The 12,139-nt window shown below is 36.9% G+C and overlaps 1 long non-coding RNA gene across 1 annotated transcript in view; it reads right to left on the bottom strand.

Annotated features, from left to right (window-relative positions):
• Positions 1-5,174, bottom strand: part of LOC142865875 (uncharacterized) — a 74,993-nt gene extending 69,819 nt beyond the window's left edge. The window contains exon 1 of the long non-coding RNA XR_012915962.1: positions 5,074-5,174. This is a non-coding gene — a long non-coding RNA (uncharacterized LOC142865875). The remainder of the gene's footprint in view (positions 1-5,073) is intronic.
• Positions 5,175-12,139: the final 6,965 nt, after the last annotated feature.

Genomic DNA, 12,139 nt, shown 5'->3' with positions numbered 1-12,139 from the left:
TGATATTAGCCATGCCATTTTCTTAATTCAATACATATTATCATTGCTCAAATGCAAACAAACTATTAATGTCCTCTTTTCTATGTCACTCGTTATAAGACTATTGTAGACAAAGCTCCAAACCACAGTGACACCGAAGCAGAATAGTCCCCCTACATGCTGACTCTCTAGGGCTCCAGAAAAGGATAACTAGAAGAAAGTGAACTTTTTTGCTTCCTGATAGCAAGTCCACTAAGTAACCAGTTCAGAATATTCCTTTAGTCTATCATGTTCACAATCAAGCAAGACAAACAAACTTCCTCAAAGTCTTCCAAGAAATAGTATTCCCATTCTCTGTTCTTCATGGATGGCCAGCAGTCTAGCTTCCTACATGGCATCTGTCCCCCACCTCCAACTACACTGAGGCTGTGTCCCCACCACTGTGCTCCTGATCATCACCTTCCACCAACTTCTCAGCTTTCTTTCTACTTGAACTCATAGCATATGATGCTAACCAGCCCATTCTTAAAAGGTTTCCTTCATTCATTTATATAACATTACATGAACTTGGTTTTCTTTTCTATATGTCTTACAGCCTTTTGTTTTCTTAGCTAATTCAACATCTTACTTGAATGTATTACCTGTAGGCATTCTTCACAACCTAGTTTTTGACTCTTTATTCTTTCCTGTTTATTTTACCCATAATTTAGCCTATTAAAATAATTTTCATTATCTCTTGTATGTAGATAATTTAAGTCTCTATCTCCAGTCATGTGTTCTCACTTGAGTTGCAATTCTTTATTTCAAAATGTCTGCTGAACATTTTCACTCGGTTAATAACAATAATAGTCCATATTTTACTTAAAATTTATAAAGTACTTTAACATATACTATCTCATTTGATCCTACCAATGCCCTTTGAGTTAAGAAGTACAAGCATTATTGATTATTGCTGCTTTTTAGAAAAGGAAACTAACCTTTCAGATATTTAGATATTTTTCTCAACACTGAATAGATAGTAAATGTTGAAGTCATGAAGGGAAATGTATAATGATGTTGACTAAATAAACAAACAAGTCTTTAGAGTCCAATTGTTATGTCATTAAATTGAGTTCAACTTTAGATAGACAAGTCCAAAAGCAATCTCTTCATATTGCCTTCCCCTTCCCAAACTGTTTCCCACTCCCAACCTCTCTCTCTCTCTCTCTCTCTCTCTCTATATATATATATATATATATATCAGTAACTTCATAATTCCCTCAATCATTAAGGCTTATGGCTTTGAAACCACGTATGAATTATTCCCTATTACCTTACCACCTAACCAATCAAGTCTAACCAGTAATTTGTTCCTTCTAAAGACTCAGTGTCAAAGTTACCAGGAAGTATATCTAAGCACAATATTTTTAAAAATTAGTTGTTAAGTGCCCATCAATCCAAGAATGGATTAATAAAATGTGGTATATGTATACCATGGAGTACTATTCAGCTCTAAGAAACAATGGTGATATAGCACATCTTATATTTTCCTGGTTAGAGCTGGAACCCATACTACTAAGTGAAGTATCCCAAGAATGGAAAAACAAGCACCAGATATATTCTCCAGCAAACTGGTATTAACTGAGTAGCACCTAAGTGGACACATAGGTGCTACAGTAACAGGGTATTGGGGAGGTGGGAGGGGGGAGGGGGGCGGGTATATACATACATAATGAGTGAGATGTGCACCATCTGGGGGATGGTCATGATGGAGACTCAGACTTTTGGGGGGAGGGGGAGAAATGGGCATTTATTGAAACCTTAAAATCTGTACCCCCATAATATGCCAAAATAAAAAAAAAATTAAAAAAAAAATTAGTTGTTAGCCAAGAAAAAAAATCTTAGGCAACAATGAAATTCACTGCTGTAGGAAGTATCAGGGATACTATAAAAGCTATATATTCACCTAGTTGGAAGTTAGAATAGAAGATTTTACACACTCATTCTAACTATAGAGTCTATGAAATTCTATGAAAATATCTTCTGAAATTTCATTGACATTGGCACCACCTTAAAACAGATACTTATCACCTCATACCTGGACTGCTAAGGCAACAATATCCTAACTTTTTCCTCTTCCCTCAGTCTCTTTCTCTGAAAATTACTCTCAGATAATATTTCTAAGCACTACATTCCTCTTGTAACTTCTTTACTCCAAAACCAAAGATGAAGTCATGTTACTCTCAAAGTAAACATGTTAGCCTGTCATTCAAAAATTTCCTTTAATCTCCATCCAATTTCATCTTCCAATTCCTCCACAACTTGCACAATGCATTTCAGCCAAACTATTCTCTCAACTGACCCGTATAAATAGCACTGCCATCATTAGAAAAAATACACTCCCTACAATGGCCTGAATCTTTGTCTCATTTCATGGAAACTTTAAGAAAATATTTTTGAAATTTTAGTTCTATAGTTATTAGCAATCACACAGTATCTGAATATGAAGAAAAGAAGGCAGACACAGGCAATAATCAAAATGCCTTAGCTGTGCTATTTTTTCTCAAGATATATTGGATGAAATCTTGGTGGCAAAAAAACAAAGAAATGCATCTTCAAAAGCAAACACTTTAATATCATATCACTAATAGTGAAAGCTAATATCGTTTTCTGAATAAATGATATTTTTCTCTCATCTGAATGGTTTATCAACCAATCCTCTCTATACTGCACTTGTTATAGCTTTGGTCCAGTGGTTTCATAGTTGCTTGGACAAGAATCCAAATGAATTAACTCCTCTGTGAAATGGCCTGAGATCTATGCACCTGGGAATTTATTAATACTCAACAAATATAATATTAAAAGGGTCACGGGGTCAATTATTTTTCTGAGTATTTCACAATTATAATGTAGTAAAGCCTCACTATTTTTTTTTTTTTATATATATACAGAGTCTTTCTCTGTTGCCCGGGCTAGAGTGCCTTGCCATGGCGTCAGCCTAGCTCACAGCAACCTCAAACTCCTGGGCTCAAGCAATCCTGCTGCCTCAGCCTCCTGAGTAGCTGGGACTACAGGCCTGTGCCACCATGCCCTGCTAATTTTTTCTATATATTTTTAGTTGTCCAGCCAATTTCTTTCTATTTTTTTAGTAGAGACGGGGTCTCACTCTTGCTCAGGCTGGTCTTGAACTCCTGACCTCAAGCAATCCTCCTGCCCTGGCCTCCCAGAGTGCTAGGATTACAGGCGTGAGCCACCGCTGCTGGCCAAGCCTCACTAATTTTAATTAAATGCAAGAAAAGTGGCAGCCTGGAATATCAGCCTATATTGAAAAAATTGGAAATGTATTAATTTTAAGTGTGAAGAGTAAATAGGATCCAGCTAACATTGCTAGCAAGAACAGATCCTGAGGGCCTAACTTAAAGAAAAGTAATGATTACAAACCATTCCTTTTCATGTAAATAAATGCTTTTAAAAGGCTTGACAACATAGGTTTTCAAGGAAAACTGGAAACTGGCCACTCTGAGCTGGGTTAAGTGCCTCATCTCTGTACAGCACTATATCATAGTGCTATACTACACTGCTATAATTTCCTGCTCAGATGGCTGCCTCCCACTTTGAGTTGTGAGCTCCTAGACAACAGGGAACTGGTGAATAAAAGGGGAGCCTAAAAGCTTTTCTATGACTGAGGTGCATATGCTTCAGTATATTGCATTTGTCTGTCCATCTTCCCTTAAGTTCTATCCCCATGGCTATTTAGATATCAGGCCTATGCCAGAAGCTAAGCCTAGAAATAATGACAGTGGCAGTGGGGTGGGGAGAGGCAAGGCAACATATTATCATGACATTATCTGATGGAAATTTTTTTACTCGTTTCCTAAGTCTCCAGTGTATATTGGAGATGTAACATTGCTAAAGAGTTGAGTTGGGTAAATTGGGATCCATATCAAACCCTGTTTAATCTAACATGTAAGCCTATGGGAAAGAGCTTGTATGATATTCCTAAGTGAAAATGAAAGATTGAAAATGTGGGCCAGGTGTGGTGGCTCACGCTTGTAATCCTAGCACTCTGGGAGGCCAGGGCAGGAGTTCGAAACCAGCCTGAGCGAGACTCCATCTCTACTAAAAATAGAAAGAAACTAATTGACCAACTAAAATATATATATACAAAAAATTAGCCGGCCATGGTGGCGCATGCCTGTAGTCCCAGGTACTCGGGAGGCTGAGGCAGGATTGCTTGAGCCTAGGAGATTGAGGTTGCTGTGAGCTAGGCTGATGCCATGGCACTCACTCTAGCCTGGGCAACAAAGTGAGACTCTGTCTCAAAAAAAAAAAGAAAGAAAAGAAAGAAAGAAAATGTGGTAACAGAGACCTTTAGTAGTGAGTATTAAAAGCAATGATTTGGTAACTACATAAAGAGATAGTTGAAATCATAAAAGCTGATGGATCCTTAAGGGAGAAAAGAAAGCTCAATATTGAACTTTAGGCGAATGCCTACAGTTAGCAATGGAGATAAATAGCAATAAGAGACAGAAGATATGAGAGAATAAAGTGGCACAGAAAGCCAAGAACACTATTATTATATCTTGCAAAACTTCCTGGATTTATATATTACATAATCTTGATTAAGGTTAAAGAGACAATGGCAGGATTCCAGCTTCCTCTCAGCACCATTTACAAGAAAAGTCAGCTTGCCAGAAACACTTAAATTGTTTCTGATTTTGAATTGTTAAAGGACAATAGCAAACCTTTAACATATTTGATTGTTTATTATTTCTAAGATGTCTGAAAGATCACCGTGTGGGGTAGAGGAAGCTCCATTTGTCACACAGTGGAAGCACTTCTAAACTTAATAGAGATCTTAGAACATAGTCAAACATCAGGCACCTGAGGGAATATTCAACAAATAAAAGAGAAGCTCTGTGCAGGTTCTCAGCAGTCTGCCTACTGCTCTCAGTAGTACATCCAAAGAACAATCATTTGACTTAGGATTCAAAAACACCACAGAGATTAAAACAGTTGTTAAGTAACATTATCTGGTTTCCACATTTCTCAACCCTCAGGAACAGTGAGAAAAATACGGATAAAACATTTCCCAAATGAATTTTGGTCACATACCTCTGGTGCAAAATACAATGTAAGTTTCTCTGCCACTCCAAACTACGTGAGTATCTCTGCATTTTGGGTAGATAATGCTTAGCCAGTGAAAGTTAAGTGTTTAGTCCACAGCTCTACAAGAAGCAACTTGTTTTACCACATAGACTATTCTCAAACTTGTTCTTCTTGTCTGATGATTTTTCCAGGATGTCCTTATTTATATTATCATGTACCTGTCAAAGCATCTGGGCCTATAGCTTTAAAAAAAAAAAAAAAAAACCAAAGATACACTCATTCCCCTTTATCTTCTAAGCATATTATGACATGTCACTACTACCTTTGGACCTAGGTAATTTTGATTACTGTAGGATGGTGTGAAAGATACCAGGATTTAATGCAATTGAATGGCTGCTTCTCTAACCATCTTCACTCTAACTCCCGTCAACCATTCTCCCAAGGATTAGTCATAAATCAAAAAAGGGGCATGGTATGTCATTTTCATAACTGAAGAAACAACCTTAAACACATGGCCTACTAATGAAGAGCCAGGAGTATCATCTTTGTATACCAGGAATAGAATTTTAGACTAGAATTGTCATATGCTTCATGGTTTCCCTTCTCCAGTGCCAACCTAGTTGTGAGGTTGGTCCCGGAAGAGGCGAGGGGAACACCATTTAAGTTCTCTTCACTGATCATCTGTACTCTTGGGTCCCCTGTATTCTTTGCTTTTATTAAAGAGTGACTCCATTGTTATCATCCTAAGGCTTGGGGATTTTGTCTATGGCCACAGACTAAGGAGTAAAGCAATTCACTTCCATTCTCACAGTAACATAGAAAACAATACTTGGACCAAAATTTGTCCCCACAATCAATATATGTTTATTGAGCTCAATGTGAATATAATATTACCCTTGGTATTTTAGGGTAATAGCAAAAATTTCCTTTTTATAAGGAGTTTATAATCAAGTTATGGTTATAGTATATATATATATATATTTAAAAGAACTGATACTACAAAATAGCATAATTTCTAGAAATTCATCCTAAAAAATATAGATATACACAAAAATAGTAGTACATTAATGTTAATTGCATTATTTATAATAAAATATTGAAAAAAGCCTAACTATTCAACAATATAGGACTGTTTAAATAACTATTGCTGCATCTATAGAATAAAATAATAGAACACTATTAAAATGATATCATTTTATAGCATTTATAATATTTAAAGATTATATATAACCAGTTGTCCACAAACAGGTGACTAGTTAAATAAATTATGATATATCCATTCAGTAGAATAGACAAAGTTGTAAACATGGATGAGAAAGCCCTCTAGGTATTGATATAAAAAAAATCTGATAGATATATTGTGGTGTGAAAAAAAAAGGTGCAAAGCAGCACATTTAGAACACTAAATTTTCTTTTTTAAAAAAACTGAGGGGACATGAAATTAAAATATAATTTCACACTTGCTTGTGTTTGCATTATTAAAAACTGTGAAAATATGCATAAAAGCTCTAAGTAAAGTATTTACCTGGGGAAGAGCAAAGAATTGGAAACTGAGTGAATAGGGAACAGTGACAAGAAAAGAGAATGTCACTATTTGCCATTTTATGCCATTTGATTTTGATCTAGTTTACTCTATTTTATATTCAAAATATTAAATAAAAAATCATTGTAGGAAAACAGTCTGTTGCATCTTGAAGTGAAACTGTCATAATGACCAAAGTTTGACTCCTGTATACTAAGGCATTCCTGCAGCAAGGTCAAGAAACAATGGCTGTAGCATAGATAACCCCCTATAAAGATGCTTACCTAACTTTCCCAGTGGTCACGAGTTTCAGAAGAGGGTCTGAGACATGGCCAGCTACATGTGTTTTACCAAAAACTTTCCTATATAAATAATACTTTCTAGAGGGCAAGTGCAGAAACTTATTGTCTAACAGCTGCCTAAGGCATTGCTTCTGTTAAGTTTTTACTCAATGTTAATTTTTTTTATGACAAAATGGATTTTGCAGCCTCCTTCTTCAGCCTCTCAGCTCTCTTAGTCTTTAGAGGTAGGTTTGCATAAACCTGCTCACCGTGCAGAACATTCAGCAATCCATACAGGAGCTGAGAGAACAAGAAATAATAAACGGAATGAAGCCCCCATGGGGGAAATCCCAGGGTGGCTAGCCACTTCTATGTGGAATAGCATGGCTCACCTTTTAGATGCTTGTGGACCACTGCATAAGTAAGAGGACACCTCCAAAACATGGGGGTTGGAGGGGTAGTGGTGTTAAAGCAATTGTTAACTGAGAGCCATACACCATACTGTGATAAGGAAGGGTGGTGAGCAGCTGCCCCATGGCTTTTGTGGGCCATTCCTTTGGCAATGGAAGCCCAGCTAGCAGCAGAAGAGAACATTAAGCAGCTAGGGGTGGAGTTGCAACTACAGAAGGACATGCTCCTTTCCATTTCTCTCCTTGCCTCAAATCTACTGGACAAAATTGAGGAGCAAGAAACAAAAATTAAAACATTAGCATGTAAATTTGTCTGTTTGCAGGGGAAACACTGGAAACAACCAAAAATCAGGGCTATCATAACTAAGCCTGATTAGAATATAAAAACATGGAATCCTTAGGAATATTATGAATAGGAAGCTCTTGATAATATAGAGGTCACCAATATTGATGAGAGGGACGAAGAGCCTTGCAAGGGAAAGTGAAAGCTCGACAACTGCAGCAAAATGGGAGTCAACCAATGCAGGAAACTATCACTATCAGGGAATATACTGCTGCAGAAATCTTAGAGATGGCAAAGACATTTAAACAACTGCCTAGGGAATCCCTGACTGCTTGGATTGTCTGACTGTGGGACACAAGGAGTGACAGTATTTCCTTAGCTGGATATGACGCAGAAAAAAATGGGTAACATCACTACCCACCCACCCCTGCAGCAATGCCTTTATAATGTAAGACAAACACAAGGGAATCATAGCCTTATAAACTGGATCATTCTAGCTGTGAGAGAGGTTTGGTGTAATGTAGAAGATTTACCAAGAGGGACAACTTCCTGGTGGTCAATCAAAGAGGCCCAGGGGCTGCTCTGAGAATTAGGAATGAGGCAAACCATTGTGAAAAGAAGTAATTCAAAATCTAAGCTGCTGGAATTTTAAAATATTTTGAGCTTTAAGGGAATGATTACAGCACCTGAGTCACCTAAACAGGCAGCTGAAACCTAGGAAGCTGTAATCTTTGTTCCTCTAATTATAGATTAGCTCTTTTCCTTATCTACATTGTTTAGTTAACATGTCCGCATACTACTTTTATACATAAATACATTTAAAATATATTTCAAATACAATTGACCGTATCTACTCAGTTACTACTAGAAATACTTTGTGACTTTGCAGCAAACATCTAAAGGACACCTTATACACAAACATGAGAAGAAGGCTTATGAATGATCACTGTGCCCCAACAGTCTGGTTGCATTTTAATACCAGTAAGTTACAGCCAACAAAAAGCCATTTTGTTTAGCCTAACAGAAAGATATAATTCTATGCTAGGTATGCATAGCACATCTGTTGTAAGCTCTGAAGGCAGGCAGCCTGAGTTCAATGCCTTATTACATCATTAACTGACTGTGTAAAGCTAGGCAAGTTATTTAACATCTTATTTCAGTTTTCTCAACTATAAAATGAGGGTAATGATTATACACTCTGTTTAAATTGTTGTGGGCATCAAATGGGTTCGTACATGTAAAGCACATAGCATTAGTGCTTGGTATATAGGAAGTACTTTGGAAGCATTAGTGTAACAGGATGCTAAATCTGACTTTTGCTGTTGTGTCAGTTTAGCAGAAGCCCCAAGGCCAAAAACATTGTGATAGGTAAGGAAGTGCTAGATGTTCTAGAAAGGCTTGCACACGGAGTAGCCAAAACTTAATTCTGCCAACATTGGACCTTCACCCACCTCCAAGATACATAACAGAAGGCTAAGAATGTGTTGAGAATATAATGGGGCAGTAGTAAAGATTTATTTAGATAAAGTTTTCAAAGTATTGCACATATTCCCCTTCAACCCCCAAAAGAAGCGGGGTATTCGCTCCTTCCCCTCAAGCTAAATGAAGGGAGATTCAAGGAAATAATTTGGAAAGGTTATATGTGTACCATGGAATTTGGGGGTGAGAACCTAAGGATAGACACCTGATGCCTGCCTAGGGAAGTCTAAAGATGAGAGGCTGTGAGGCCTAAAGTTTCATCAGCTAGATGGTAGAAAAGAAGATAGAGCTGCTTTTGGGAATAGCCTAAACTTCTAGAATTTAGTAGACAAAAATTCATGTATATTTCCTGAGGACCAAAAGTGAACCCAGGCAATGGAGTTGAACTCGCATTATCTTTAAAAAGACTCTACCCAAAGATCCATTTAAAGTAACAAAGTAACCTGAGTTGAGAGAAAGATAGCTAATAACCAGAGGACTAAGAACAGCATTGTAAATGGCTAGCCAGAGAAGGCATTGTCTGAATCAAGAGAACTATAGAAAAGAGACAGCCAATGATGAATAACCTTCAAAGAATGCACAACATTTGAAATCTGCCACACCAAAATGGTAGCAACACAATATACATAACCTTACCAGTCAGGTACAGTCTTTCTTTCCTTTAACTCCCTTTCCCCTGCCACAAACACACATACACACTCCACCTCAAACCCCAATCATGAAGATGCAGCCTAGAGAGTGTAGAAAAAGGAATATAGTAGTAAGATGGGAAAATAAAAGTGCTGATCATGCCTCCCCCAGTAACAAGCCTGAAATAGGTCAGTCTTGCAGGAAAGGAACAGCTTTAAATTGAGTTTAGAGTTATATGATTATTACACTAAATTAACATCTAAGATTGATGGTGCACATTTGAAATTTCATCCAAGAACAAGAACTATTCCACAAAAAGAGTTTAATGAATGGTGAGGAACAATAAAATTGCTTTCTCCTTATACCATACTTTTCTTTATTATTTTGGCATATTATGGGGGTACAAATTTTAAGGTTTCAATAAATGCCCTTTCCCCCCTCCCCCCACAAGTCTGAGTTTCCAACATGACCATCCCCCAGATGGTGCACATCTCACTCATTATGTATGTATACACCCGCCGCCCTCCCCCCTCCCACCTGCCCAATACCCTATTACTATAGTACCTATGTGTCCACTTATGTGCTGCTCAGTTAATACCAGTTTGCTGGTGAGTATATGTGGTGCTTGTTTTTCCATTCTTGGGATACTTCACTTAATAGTATGGGTTCCAGCTCTTTCCAGGATAATACAAGATGTGCTATATCACCGTTTTTTCTTAGAACTGAATAGTACTCCATGGTTATACCATACTTAATGTAGTTATTGATTAAACTGGTTATACCATTATTTTTATAATTATTCTTACTATTCAATAGAAGAAAACTTGAAAACCATACGTGAAATTGTTAATGACAATTATTTGGGTATAATATAGTTCCACAAGTGATTTTTATGTTCTTCTTATTCAGTACTGCTTTTAAATTTTTCTATATGAATACATATTTATTATATCATAATAAAATGCAATGCCATTTTCTAAGTCATAAAAAACACAATGATTTTTAAATCATAAATTTAAAAAGGCATATAATAATTTTATGTGACTTACTGCATCTATTTTATTCCTTGGGACACTTTGTGTCTCCAGCCTTCATTCAAGTGTACTTAGACTCTTCATTTACTTCTAGACTATGACCAATACACATTCTTGTTTTCAAAGATCAAAGAATTGTTTAGAAGTTTCAATTTTTATCACACTTATCTAAGCACATGTGTTTATAATCATAAATGGTTACATAACTCTTGACCCTTGTAAGTGGTTCTCACAGGAAAACAACTTGATGTGACTTATCAAACTTTTAGACAAACTCTTTAATTAAGTATGATAAAAAAAAATTCTCTGTACCTAAGTAGATTTGTAAAACATAACTGAGCCATGCTTTATCCTTCTTAGAAAAAGGCATTATTTATTTGTTCAGACATATATCATGCAAGTGGCCTTTGATAAAATATGAAACTACGTTGTCTTAACTTTTATATACCCACTATGATATCAAACATTTTGGTAGCTTTGTTCACTTAAGTTACACACTGAGTACCTACTATATGTCCAACACTGAGTGAGGTAATAAGGATACCAATCACAACTCTTCCCTCATGTTCACAGTCTAATGGGGAAGGAAGACAGGAATACTAGCAATTAAAACACAATGTGGTAAGTGCTGTAATGGATAATGTAAAGATTTCCTTGTCATGTCATGATGTCAAGATTTTCCACACTTCCTTCTGATACTTTTTAGTTAGAAGGATAGATATGCAGAGATAAAATGTAGATAAACATAGCAATAAGCAACCAAAATTGGAGGGGACAAATTAAGAATGTTGAGGAGATTAGCTCATCCCACGCTGATGAATGATTGCATGTGAGCCAGAAAAACCTCCCTGACAAGAACAAGTTCACAGACTGAAATAGGCAAGGAAACATTGGCCTAATGAGATGATACTATCCTAGGAGTCAGGCCATCCAGGGTTGAAATCAGCTGCTGTGCAGCTAAACAATGGAGAAATCATCAGAAAAAGTAAAAGAGTAGAGACTAAACAATGAGATTGGCAGAGAAACCAGAGAGAGATAGAGAAGAGAGAAAGAGAAAGGAGGGAAAGGTACAAATCCAGACAGATGAGTGTAAGGGGACTATATTAATAAATCAAAATTGATTTCAGACTCTCTAAATAGATACCCCTACACTTACTTCATCAGTCAGCATCACTTATAAATGGTGTGCTAAAACTTTCAATCTCCTAATTTTTTCCTAGGAAAATAAGAGGGTTATCGCTAGTCCTTGTATGGGACTGCTAGCTCAGTATATAAATACTATGTACGACGGTCGGGCGCAGTGGCTCACGCCTGTAATCCTAGCACTCTGGGAGGCCGAGGCGGGTGGATTGGTTGAGGTCAGGAGTTTGAAACCAGCCTGAGCAAGAGCAAGACCCTGTCTCTACTATAAATAGAAAGAAATTAATTGGCCA

The sequence above is a fragment of the Microcebus murinus genome, chromosome X (genome assembly GCF_040939455.1).
Source record: "Microcebus murinus isolate Inina chromosome X, M.murinus_Inina_mat1.0, whole genome shotgun sequence".
NCBI classification, from domain to species: Eukaryota; Metazoa; Chordata; class Mammalia; order Primates; family Cheirogaleidae; genus Microcebus; species Microcebus murinus.
This window is presented reverse-complemented; position numbering and strand designations above follow the sequence as displayed.